Source organism: Myotis nattereri (genome assembly GCF_964212035.1).
Source record: "Myotis nattereri genome assembly, chromosome: 20".
Classification (NCBI taxonomy): domain Eukaryota; kingdom Metazoa; phylum Chordata; class Mammalia; order Chiroptera; family Vespertilionidae; genus Myotis; species Myotis nattereri.
Window position 1 is genome coordinate 1,601,043 of NC_138096.1, and position 13,636 is coordinate 1,614,678.

Genomic DNA, 13,636 nt, shown 5'->3' on the forward strand with positions numbered 1-13,636 from the left:
GCAGACGCATTGCCCAGGGGCCCTCAGCGTGTGGGGTGGCAGAGCCAGTGCTGTCCCAGGCACCCAGTGTGGCTGCAGAGTCTGGACTAACCCACCTGCTCCCCCACTAGGACTAGAGATGAACGATGAACAGGGAGGGACCTCTGCTCCCAGCAGGAGCTGGGGGCCCAGTGTCCTCAGGCCTGGCCGCCACTCACTCATCGCCTGGAGGAAGCGGACCTATTTATAGCGCCGTGTGGAATGTTTTCCCTGAGGCCCTAGACGCCTGATGTACAGAGCAGGCCTTTCGAAGGTTGCACAAGACATGTATACCCTGCCCCTCCCTCAGGGGGCTTTGTGGAAGTATCAGGATTTAGCCACAGGAGAAATGAAATGGTGCCCGGCCGGTGTGGCTCAGTGGTTGAGCGTCAACTGATGAACCAGGAGGTCACGGTTTGAGTCCCGGTCAGGGCACATGCCCGGGGTGCGGGCTCGATCCCCAGTATGGGGGCATGCAGGAGGCAGCCGGTCCATGATTCTCTCTCCTCATGGATGTTTCCATCTCTCTTTCCCTCTCCCTTCCTCTCTGAAATCAATAAAACTATATTTAAGAAAATTGAGAGATTTAGGATATCTTGTGTTACGGCAGTCACCTGTAAAATTAAGGAACCAAAACAGCTCAGCCGGCGTGGCTCAGTGGTTGAGCGTCGATCTATGAACCAGGAGGTCAGGGTTCAATTCCCGGTCAGGGCACAGGCCCGGGTTGCAGGCTCCATCCCCAGGGTGGGGCGTGCAGGAGGCAGCCGATCCACGATTCTCTCTCATCATGGATGTTTCCATCTCTCTCTTCCTCTCTAACATCAATAAAAATATATTTTAAAAAAGAAACCAAAACGAAGTAAAGAAGGAAGTTGCTTCCGGAGGGAAGCGTTATTAGTCAGATGTGAAGCCAGCACTACAGCTGTGTGGATCCGGCTGGCCCTGGTTTCAGGGAACAGTGGAGAGCTGAGGGGAAACGGCCAAAGGAAGACGGGGGTGGGAGTGGGAAGAAAACAGCAGCCCCTGGAGAACGAGGGGAAAATAAAGCTGAAATAGAAAAATCTGAAAAAGAGCACTTTGTTTCGCTCCTGTTCATTTAGAGTGGCTGACAATGCTTCGGCGAAAATTTCCATGAAAATCCAATCTTTGGGTGAGGTGTCCTTTTTGTTGTGTGTGTGTGTGTGTGTGTGCGCGTGTGTGTGTTTAAATGAAAATGCAAATTCTGATCAATCAAAAGTCCATCAGATCAGAACCTGGAAGGAGTCACTTCACAGGATGGAAAAGTAGAATCGAGACTCAAAAAATTGTACAGGTTGGAGAACTAGATCCAAACAAAGGATATAGAATGTAAAATCGATTGATTAAAAGGGGACATTCGGGGACTCAATCGAACGACCCAGGTCCTGCCCGACTTGGCACTTGGCTGCATTCAGAGCCCACGATGGCGACACCCACAGGCTCTGCTTACTCCCTAACTCCTCTCGGGTGTTAGGGTCGCCGAAGGAGGAACGCACGAGGCCAAAAGTGGTAAAGAATTATAAATGTACTCGTGGCCCGGTGCACAGATTCGTGCACATTGAAAGGAAACTAATTAGAAGGTGGCTGGTGGGGCGCAACTGGGAAAGATGGGCCAGACACGCCCTGGAGCCGACCTCCCATGGTCCCTCCCCAGCCGGCTGCACCTGGGGCAGCACCAGGGTTCAAAGGGTATCTGCGGAGTGAGTGGGGTCCCTCCGGCAGGTGGGGTCCCTCGGCCTGGCCAGCGGGGAATTGGGCCGAAACCGATATCCCCCGAGGGGTCCCAGGGTTCGAGAGGGCACTCTGCAAAGTTGCTGTCGCTTGGCAGCTCCTGCGTTGAGCGTCTGCCCCCTGGTGGTCAGTGCGCGTCATAGCGACTGGTTGAACGGTTGAACGGTCACTTAGGGTTTTATATATACAGATTAGGTCATCTGTAAACCAGATGGGTGGAGCCCCCAAAAGGCACCAACACCCAGGGACGGGGAGTCAGACATTTTAAAGGACCCTAGACAGGGGGAGGGGGGAATTCTCTGGGTGTTTCTGGACCCCAGGCAAGTCCGGAGGGGAAAGTTACTGGTTCTTGCAAATGGAATGTGGTCTAAGCGAAAGGGAATATCAGATGGGAAATGATCTAAAGGTCCTTTTGCCGGGGGGGAGGGGTTATCGATGGATTATTTGATCAGACCTGACGCCGGGCTAATGAAAACAGGACCTGTCCATGTACTGTAGCTCCCTCCTTACCACCTGAACTCAGCACAGGCCAACCTCCCCGGGGGAGAGAGCACGTTATCATCGTCAAGAGGGTGGGCTTCGTTGCTGAAAGGCCTTTTCTCTGAGCCCAGGCGCTCCAACCCGACCTTGGCTGTAAGACCTGGAGACGATCACTTCACCTGTCTGCGTTTCCGTTCCCGCGTCTAGAACGTGGGGACAATCACAGCAGCTCACTGAGAGGGCTGCTGGGAAGGTTCCGGGCGGCGACGTAGGACAGGACAGCCGCCGCCAGGCTTTGGGGCCAGGGGGCCTGCGTTGGAGTTCTGACCCTTGGAACTGAGGTCCAGGTCATTTCAGGTGAGCTGCCCACCTTCTCCGGGTAGGTTGGCTCCCATGCACGGCTGGGGGGATGGGCAGGATCCAGCTCGGACACAAGGAAGGCCCGGAGAACAGCGCCTGGCATGGAGAACGCATCCAGTAAGATACCACTAGCTATGGAATTGAGGAGTACACATTAGCTACTATCACGTGTCTTCACTTTTCATAGGGTTACAACATACACCCCCTCCCTGAGCTCTCCCAGAGACCCAGAGCCTGCTTGTCGATTGACCACTCGATGTAGCCGATCCCTAAAACTCTCGGCCTTGTTTCTGATTTAAATTCGGGTCGCTTCCGGCCCAGGAGCCTCGCTAAAAACCCCGGTGCCGTCTCTTCCCACGTGGCCATGTTCTGCTTCTGTTTTGCAGGAGGCGGCGAAGTTATCCCCGCAGGCCGGTTTTTGTCTTCGCCAGCAAGTTACTGAGCGCCGTTTCGCTGTGGGAATTCTAGTAATTTCACCAGCCAACGCCTGCAGAACGATCTATCTCTCTTCCTAACGCCAACTAGAGAGAGAACGGCCCCAAACAGACGACGGGTCAGTCGCACTACTGCTCCAGGCAGCGGGAGAGGGCGCCCTAGCTGGTGTGGCTCAGTGGATAGAGCATCGATCGGCCTGCGGACTGAAGGGTCTCGGGTTCGATTCCGGTCAAGGGCACAGGCCCGGGTTGTGGGCTAGGTCCCCAGTTGGGGGGCATGCAGGAGGCAGCCGATCCATGATTCTCTCTCATCATGGATGTTTCTATCTCAATATCCCTCTGCCTTCCTCTCTGAAATCAATAAAAATATATTTTAAAAAAAGAGAGAGAGGGGGGGGGGGAGGATGAAGTCCTAATTCAACAAAGGGGAAGGTTGGGAGGCACATTGACCAACCCGGGGCTGATTTCCAGCTGCCGGCACAGAAGTAAAAGTCCCCTGTTGCTAGGGCACGTTGCTAGGGAACGAAGACACCAGTGGTGGCTGGTGGGCGGGCTGAGGGGTGGTTTCCTCCCTGTGGTTTCTCACCTCTGTCTGCAAAGAGTCTCCCCGCTCAGACAGGAGCTAATGGCCCCCAGGGTCTCTTCGGAGAGCTTTTGGGGTGACCTCAGTGTCCCCTGGCCTAAACGAAACCCTTGAATGGCCCTCAAGACTCCATATTCACCATCTAACGGTCCCCTGGCCAGAGCTGCCTCCCTGTGTCCATATGCCCTTATGGGTCAGCACCTCCCATCCTCCCTCCTCCCCACCCCTTCAGGGCCCCTCAAGTAGCTGGGCTGCAGCCTGCTTGTTGAGGGCAGAAGATGACAAAGAAGATGCCTTCGGACAACTCACTTCCTTTTAAAATCAAACCAACTATCTTTTCGGGGGAGGGTGGCAGGGTTGGGGGAAGGGTCATAAAGAAGTAGGTTTAACTTCATTCACTTTCACAACTTGAGTGGGAACTGAAAAGCTGGACTCAGGCTCCCTTACACCCGCCCCGGCCTGGATACCCCTCGGAGAACGTTCCCGTAGAGAGACACGGCTCCTTAGGAGAGAAACTCTGCATTGAGACTTGTGTTCCCGCCCTGGCTGGGTTGGTTCAGTGGACAGAGCGTTGGCCTGCGGACTGAAGGGTCCCAGGTTCGATTCCCGGTCAGGGCACATGCCCGGGTTGCAGGCTCGATCCCCAGTGTGGGGCGTGCAGGAGGCCGCCGATCCATGATTCTCTCTCATCATGGATGTTTCTATCTCCCTTCCTCTCCGAAATCAATAAAATAATGATAATTTTTTAAAAAAAGACTTGTGTTCACGACGCACACGGTGGAAGCTACTCCCTAACTGGGGTCAGTTCTCAGGATTCTGAACTCTTCCATTTGCCCCTCACACCACTCCCTGCCCTCCCCCACCCTGCCCTGCTGTCTGCTGTGGGAGGCTGGGCTTCAGTGGGTTAAATCCATAAGCACCTCCATCCTCTGGCTTCTTGCGGGGTTTGGTCCATGGGAATCCCTTAGCAGAGACCAGGGGAGGAGCTGGGTGTGGATACCCTGACTCCTCCCCCGTGCGATACCTCGAGCTGCCTGGGTCCCTCTCCTGAAGGTCAAAGCTCTCTCTAGACACTCTCTCCTGAGTTCGGATCACCCCAGTCTTCATCCTTTGGGACCTAGAGGGGGGATAGTTTTTGCTGCCTCTCTCGTTGAGCTGTTTCATCTTGTAACTAGAGGCCCGGTGCACGAATTCTTGCACCGGTGGGGTCCTTTGATCTGGTCTGCACCCTCTCACAATCCAGGACCCCTCAGGGGATGTCAGAGAGCCAGTTGCAGCCCGATCCCTGCAGGCCAGGCTGAGGGACCCCACTGGTGCACGATTGGGGCCGGGGAGGGGCCGAGGGAAGTCTCCAGGGTGTGTCCAGCCCGTCTTGCCCAGTCCCGATCGGCCAGACCCCAGCAGCAAGCTATCCTACAGGTTGGAGCGTCTGCCCCCCGGTGGTCAGTGCGCGTCATAGCGACTGGTCGAACGGTCGGACACTTGGCATATTAGGCTTTTATTATATAGGATAGCTACCAACGTCTAAACATTAGGCTTTGCCTGACATTTCTGGATTTGCCTTTTAGAGTATGGAATTTTAGATTAGGAATCATTTCCTTGGAATTTTTCCCCCATGGTCTTCCAACTTCCAGGGACGCCGGCTGGAGGATCCTATTTTACGCGGTTTGATTTTGTTTGTTTGTTTTTGTTTGTCTGTTGATCCCTGAAAGCTTCCAGGCTCTTCACGGTAACCCGGGTGTTCCGAATCACCGTGACAACGTGGCACGCGTCTCTTTCCGCTCTGTGACTTGGGAGGGGCCCTTTCAGCTCTGAGCCTCTGAACCAGGTCCTTTCGTTCCAGGAAACCTCCTCTTGCTATTCCTTTGATGGTATCTTCTCTCTGCCCCTTTGCTCTCTCCTTCACAGGCTGCAGCTCCTGGCTTGACAGTCCAGTTTTTTTGGTCTATTCTCTTTCTCTTTTCATTTCTGACTCTTTATGCTAATTATACATGTTTTTTCAATATATTATATATTTAAATGTATTTGTGTTGATCTCAGAGAGGAAGGGAGAGGGAGAGAGAGAAACATCCATGATGAGAGAGAATCATGGATCGGCTGCCTCCTGCACGCCCCCCACTGGGGATCCAGCCTGCAACCCGGGCCTGTGCCCTTGACTGGAATCGACCGCGGGGACCCTTTGGTCCGCAGGCCGACGCTCTATCCCCTGAGCCAAACAGCCAGGGCACCTTCTCTGTTTCAATGACAGTCTCCCTCATGCCCCCCTTCCTTCCTTGCGAGGTGACAGTCGGAGGGAAAGAGTGGCGTCATGCTTTCAGCTCCAGGGACATTACAGAGAGAACCGTTTCCATGGAAGAGAGGGGGGCACCGAGGGCCGGAGGCCAGGCTGGGGACACAGTCCCATTGTCTCATTGTCACCCCGGAGGAGAGGAAGCGCGGAGAGCCGGGGGGCAGCCGGGCGTCTGGCCGGGGTGCTCTAGGTGAGTCAGATGGAGTGTGTGGGAGGCAGGGCTGCAGAAAGAGGAAGGACGGCCTCCCCCTCACCCAGGGGCGGCCCGGCAGGAGCAGCATGTGAGTCAGCACACACCAGGGTGTTCCGCCTTTTCATGTTGCCCCTCCAGGCCCGCCGTGAAGCCGAGGGGCAGAGGAGGGAGCCCAGGAAGTCACCGGGGGGTGGGGCGGGGGCTCCTGCTCCCCTGTGCCTGCTCCGAGTTTAGGACTGCTAGCTGGTCCGCTTGAAGGGGTCAGAGGGCGTGGAGCATGTTGCAAACACCCGAGGCACCAGGGGCTGAGTGTCCGTGTGGCTCCTTCAGGCCACGTGTCCGCCTTCCTCTCTGCTGTCTGCCCCCGGGGAGCCACGTGGACGGGCCGCACCAGCTCAGCCTCGGGGCCCGGCGGGCTTTGTGTGGTGACTCGAACCCTGGGTCCCGCAGCAGGAGGTGGAAGGAAGGAAGGAAGGAGAAGGAAATCGGGGTGTACCTGCCCCCGACTCCTCTTTGCAATAGGTTCCCCGGCCTCTCAGCAAAGGGGACTGGCTGGCCTCAGGCACCAACACGACGGGGGACTCTCTCTCCTGCCCACACGCCCCTCTTCCTGGATGTGCAATTGGGGTGCCCTCCTGCTCTGTCATTTGACAGGGGAGCACCGCCGTGACTAGCCCTGAACCTCCAAACAGAAGCATAATGTCGAAATTCTGAGCAGTTTTAACGACTTGAGCCGCACTGGGTGGTAAGGGCACAGGCTTTGCTTCCTGGGACTTCTTTGGTTCTTCTGGGTCCCTGGCTGACCAGGGCCCCAGTTGCGGCATATGTGGGTTCAGTGAGTGTCTTTTTTAAAAAAAAAATAGATGTTTTTATTGATTTCAGAGAGGAAGGGAGAGGGAGAGAGCGCGAGAGAGAAACATCAATGATGAGAGAGAATTATGGAATCAGCTGCCTCCTGCACGCCCCCCCCCACTGGGGATCGAGCCCATAACTCGGGCATGTGCCCTGAGCGGGACTCGAACTGTAACCTCCTTGTTCATCGGTTGACGCTCAACCACTGAGCCACGCCGGCAGGGCTACAAAGGACTTTTGAAGAAAGGGATGACTACAGAAATACCTAACACGATTGTAATTTGGATATTTTAAATATATCAACGAGGGAGAGGCCATATGACAATTAATCATTGGAATTGAAACAGGGACCCACTTTCAGTCCGCAGGCTGACGCTCTATCCACTGAGCCAAACCGGTTAGGGCTAAGGGACCCACTTGAGTCTTGTTCACATTTGTTGAGCGAGAAAGAGAGAGAGAGAGAAAGAGAGAGAGAGAGACACTCACTTAAGGGCTTTATGAAGATAATGGCTTTGATGTCTCAGTAGAATTTCGCAGGCTGACCTGTTCCCTAGGGCCTGTGGCACACACGGGGCTGGGGGTGGGGTGGGGGTGGGGGGCGTGTGCATTCTTGGGATAAGATATCCCTAGAGAATTAGCTTCCTGCTTTGCCAGGTATGGTACCTGTTTCACCTACTAATCTATACGTCACGGACGACGGAAACCCAGCTTATAAAACACGATCGTAAAGCGCTTGACAACATCGCGGCCACGAAAAGGCCACACGCCAACGAGGCCAGGCCTGTCTTTCTGGTTTGAACGTGAGGCCTGCGTGCATGGGTGACAGAGCGACGCAAACACTGAGACTCTTTCCTGTTCTCTGTGCTCACAGCCTGGCTTTGCCAGCTGGCTGGCTGGGGTCGGCTGTTTCACCCTCCAAGTAGCCCACTTGATTTAAAAACCTTCCTTCCACCCTGGCCGGTTCGGCTCAGTGGATAGAGCGTCGGCCTGCGGCCTGAAGGGTCCCGGGTTCGATTCCGGTCACGGGCACATACCTGGGTTGCAGGCTCCACTGAGCCACACCAGCCAGGCATCCCTCCAATACATTCTGACGTCACTGCGAATTGGACGTGATGACTCACTCTCCAGAGAGGATGGATGGGTGTGAGCCGAGCTGGCTTACCGTGGAGATGTTTTTAATTTACGGGAGTGTCTGGTGGGTGGGGTTGGGAGGTTCTGTCCCAGGCGGTGACACAGGGGACACACACACACACACTCCGCCCTGTGCCTGGGGCCCAGGTGAGCCTCCTCAAGGTGTCCGGGAAGAGAACCGGACTTCTCTGATACAGTCCGCCCGAGCTACTCTGCTTCTGACAGTTTTGTTTAACTCAGGACTGTCTTAAGCTTCCCGATGTCTGGCAGGTTGGGGAGCAGGGAGCAAGGCCGACCAGGAGATGCCGGTCAGAGGTAAGAGCTTTGATTCCTTAATTTTGGGGCAAGTCACCTGGAAAGGTGGGGGGTGGGGGTGGGGGGACAGGACATCGCGGCTGGGTTGTCTTTGAGAACTGGGCTATCCTTTTTCACGGAAAGTTTAGCAGCCAAAGACACAGATATTATTTCCCCTTGAATTTTAGAAAGAGTTGGATATATTCAGGGGAGAAAGATGTTGAGAGGGATCTCAGCCCTTTTGTCTTCAAACTGGAAGACTACCTTTTTAAACAGGTTTTATTGAATTTGAGAGAGAGAGAGAGAGAGAGAGAGAGAGAGAGAGAGAGAGAGAGAAAGAGAGAGAAACATCGATGTGAGAGGGAAACATGGATCGGCTGCCTCCTGCATGCCCCCTACTGGGGATCGAGCCCAAAACCCCGGCTTGTGCCCTGACCTGGAATCGAACTGTGACCTCCTGGTTCATAGGTTGACGCTCAGTGACTGAGCCTCACTGGCCGGGCCAGGCTAATTTTAAGTTGATAATTTGGTATGGCCCAGGAATGATGTTATAAATATGCAGATGGACTTTGGCAGAAAAAAGGTTCCCCACCCCTGGTATAAATAGACATGTCCCCAAGATCAGTGTCTACAGAATTCTCTTTTTCGGTAACGTTTAAGAAATCATGCAATTATGTCCTTAAATGTTTGTGTCCCTTTTATCTCAGTCATACCAGAATAGATAAAGGAATCTCGCGTATGGTCAGCTTCAACGCTGGTTTAAATAGATTTGTTTTGGGCCCAGCCGGCATGGCTCAGTGGTTGAGTGTTGACCTATGAACCAGGAGGTCAGGGTTCGATTCCCGGTCAGGGCACATCACATGCCTGGGTTGTGGGCTGGATCCTTTGTGTGGGGCGTGCAGGAGGCAGCTGATCCATGATTCTCTCTCATCATGGATGTTTCTATCTCTTGCTCCCTCTCCCTTTCTCTCTGAAATATATATAGGTTTGTTTGGTGTGTGCATATATAGTGTTTTCCTTTCATATACTTAAATAAATTTTAAAAAATAACCATGATTCTGCAGAGGTATAACTGTCGCTCACATCCCAGCACGCAGGCGGGAGAAACCTATATATTAACATTTCCGCACCATAGATAAAAAAAAAAAAAAACCCTCATGCAGGCATCCCAGGTAGGGTTCCGTCTTTGGGGAGGAGAATTCATTATAATGAAAGGAGAAGTTCTAGCCATTTAGTAACCCCGGGAGCAGAAGTGGTTTTTCAGTTCGCAGAATTTGTCTGCAGTACGGTAACTCTTTGGGTAGAAAGGAGTTTTATTTGGGGGGGAAATGTGTGCGGTACCGTTGGCCTAACTGAAACTGAAATCCACAGAATCGTTTCTGAAAAGATCAGATAAAATCGGCAGCCCTTTCTGACTCGCACGGCGCTGTGCGCGTGACAGACATGTCATTATTCCCTTTCTACCAGCGCAGGAACCGAGAAGCTGAAATGTCTGGGTGTGACGAGCTATGACAACATGTTAGGCTAATGTATACACCCCCCCCACACCCCCCAGCCCCCCGGTTCCTCATGATGTCCTACCCGCATTGTGGACGATTAAGTCCCTGGCGACACACTAGACTTGGTTGCCTTGCCCAAGGACCCCCCCACTTTGGGCAGGAACATTCAACGCGGGCGTAACCCAGTTTCCTTTCAGGCTCTTGAGCCTAAATTCTGCTGTGAGTTCCTGAGGGTTGGCCTTGGGCTTGGACCTGTCATGACTCACCCTTTTGCAAACCACATTCGGCTTCCTCCCCTCCTACCTTTTGTGAGAATCGAGTCGGAAGCAACTGCCCTGTCCGGGTGACAAACAGCAGCCAGGCGTCCTGGGTGGTAATCCCGGTGGGAGAAGCCTCCAGAAGGTGTCCGTACAGGTGTCCGGCCCCGAACAGTCCGTGGAAGGTTCTCCCGGACACGCTTCCTCGTGTCTTCTCCCCGGAGCCTGGGGAGGAAGGCGCAGAACAGAGAGAGGGGCCTGTGAGGTGGCCTCACTCGCCGGCACCAGGCGGGCCTGTCATGCCCCCCCCCCCGCACCCCCCTTGGCTGGCTTGCTGCCTCTCCATCTAGAAAGTGCTGGTCAGTGGCCATCACCTGGCATATGACAGGTCCCCAGGGTGCCATCACCCGCTCCCCTCCTGCCCCAGCTCTGACATGTTGGCCGTATCTCGTGGTCCCCAGGCCTCTGGCCTCGTGGCTCCCCAGGCCCCCCGTGCACCCGCTGCTGTGAGTGTGTCCAAAGCGTGGTCCTCGCCCTGGCTGGTGTGGCTCAGTGGATAGAGCGCCGGCCTGCTGACTGAAGGGCCCCGGGTTCGATTCTGGCCAATGGCACCTGCCCGGGTAGCGGGCTTGATCCCCAGCAGGGGGCGTGCAGGAGGCAGCCGACCCATGATCCTCTCTCCTCATTGATGTTTCTCTCTCTCTCTCCCTCTCCTTTCCTCTCTGACATCAATGAAAACAACAAAAACAAGCAGAGGCAGTAGCCTGAACACATTCAAAAACCAAAACCAAAAAACCCAAAATAACAACAAAACGCGGTCCTTGCTGGCGCTGCGCGTGCAGGCGGGCCTGCGAAGACACCCCGTGTGCACCCAGGGGCGCCCCCACCCGTGGGCCCTGGGTGGCCTACTTGGCAGGTGCACGTGGGTGAATGAGGAGGGGGCGCCCTGCGTTTCGCACTGGGGTCCCCAGGCCCTGGTCAGAGGCGCAGGGGTGGGGGGCCAGGCTGCCCAGGTGCGGCCTCCCACGGTTTCCACCTCCAGCTCCAAGCAAAGCACCTGCTTGGCCTAAAGGGTGAAGTGGGGACCCGCCCGGTGGAGGGGGCGCCCCCCAAAGGCGCGCGGGGGGTGAGGGGGGCGCAGCGCACGGGACCTCCGCCGCGGGGAGCCCGCTCCGCGCGCCCAACGCCTCCGATCTGGGGGCGCCGCTCGCTCGGAGGTCGCGCGGGGACGCGCCGGGGCGGCGGGCGGTCAGGTGCCAGGTGCGCCCCGGCCCCGCCCCCTCCCGAGGCCCCGCCCACTTCCTGGTCGGCGGCGGCGGCGGCGCAGGAACCGAGGCCGCGGGCGGGAGGGCGGCGGGGACACGGGCGGCGCCCGCTGCTGTCACAGAGGCCGCGGCCGGGCGGGCGGGCGCGCGCGGCGACACGGGCCCCCCGAGCGCCGCCGCCGCCGCCCCGCGCGCCCCCCGAGCGCGCCCGCGACATGTGAGCATGGACAGCAGGACGCGGTGAGTGCGCGCTAGGCCCGGGCCCGGCCTCGCCCCGGGGTCCCCGCGATCCGGCCGCCCCTCCCCCCCCCCACGCTCGGCTTCCCGGCGGCTCCCAGCGGGTCTTCTCCCCCAGGGGGTGCCCCTCCTCCCGCCGCTTCTGCGGGCGAACGCGCGCCCCCCCCCCACCATGATCGGGGCAGGGCGCCTGCAAACCGGCGTCCACTTGGGCAGGGTTTGCAGGCGTCGGGTCCCCCAGCCGCCCCGGGGGCGCTCCGGGACCTTCAGAACCTTCAGGAGGTCGGAGGCGACTTGCATGGATGCGGGGATTTGGTTTTCTCTCTCTCTCTCTCTCTCTCTCTCTCTCTCTCTCTCTCTCTCGCCCCCCATTCCTAAACTTACTTGGCAAAGAATTCCTTCTTGTTTCTCTCTCTCTCTCCACCCCCCTCTTTTTTAGCCACCCCCTCCTGTCCCAGACTTTAAAGCCATGAACATCGAGTGTATTTGTGCGGCTGGGAAAGGGTTCTTAAATGTCACAGGTGTCAGTAGCTGGGCCGATGTCAGGTCTGCCCCCAAGGGGCACAGGCAGGGATATTAGGGACGTTCTGCAGTTGAAATGGATTTTCTGCCCTCCTGGACAGCGGGCGGGGAAGGGGGGGGAGATGGGAAAAATCCCCTTTTTGCCATTTGGCTAGATGGTGCGGGATGAGGTCACCGGCTCGGAGTGTGACCATTGGAACCGGTGCACAGCGGCCGGACCGAGGGACTGTGCCTCTACTTGCAGGTGAATGGATGTGGCCGGTCACTTCCTGTTTCTGGCTTCTCGTCTTTGATCATAAAATTTGAAAAGAAAAAGAGTGTTTACCCGGGAGCCCAGCGGCGGAGTCTGGTCAGACGCGAAGGCCTCCTTGCCGGGGCCTTGCTGGGGCCTTGCCGGGGGAGCCTGACATGTATCTGAGCACTTTGGTCATGTGGCCACTGTGGTATCAGACTCGCATCTCTTATCTTCTGGCAGAAAGAGGTGAAAACAGGACCCTGTTTTGAAAAAAAAAAAGTGTCTGCCTAGATTGCAATTCAGTTTTTGAACCGAAGCCCATGAGTCGGTGGCATGTCTGAGAAGTTGGTACAGAAGGGAATGTCTGAGCGAGGCAGCTCCCCACTCCACCCCCACCCCCTGTCCAGCTCCTGGTGGGAAAGTGGAACCAGCAGGCAGGTGTGTCCTTCCCCCCGAGATAATGGACGGAAAGCGAGGCTGGTGGTGGTGGCCTTGCCGTCCGTGTGTGTGGTCTGCTGCTTCGAACGTGCCCAAGTCGAGTAATTACGTGTGGAGAGAAGTAGGGGCCACGCATGTCACTGAAGGAGCGTGATCCGTGGCTGCTGGTGGCCTGGAAGGGGCGGGCAGAGCTAGGTGGTTCATAATATTGCGAGGCCTGCTCTGTGCATAGGACCATGCGGCTTTCGTGTAGATTCTATACAATAAAGATGATGCATTTAAAAAATATATATTTAAAAATATATATTAAAAATTTATATTTAAAATACATTTTTTATTGATTTCAGAGAGGAAGGGAGAGGGAGAAAGAGAGAGAGAGAAACATCAGTGATGAGAGAGAATCATGGATGGGCTGCCTCCTGCACGCCCCCCCATTGGGGATCAAGCCTGCAACCCGGGCATGTGTCCTGACGGGGGATCGAACTTTAACCTCCTGGTTCCTAGGCCAGTGCTCAACCACTGAGCCACACCGGCCGGGCAAGATGATGCTTTTCATGGAGGCATCACTGAATTCTTTATAAGGTACTTCCAGATGTACTATTCAGTTTACCTAATCCTCACAATTTTATTTACTGGATCCTCACAATTGCACTGTGATGCGAAGTAGGCCCTTTACAGGGGGAAGCTCAGGGGTGAAATGTTTTGCCCGGCGTCTCAGGCCTCCTGGGCCTCCCCCTCGCTCTCAAGTTGCTGACGTGGGAAAATGGCAACAACAAAACTGTATTTGCGCCGCACTGCG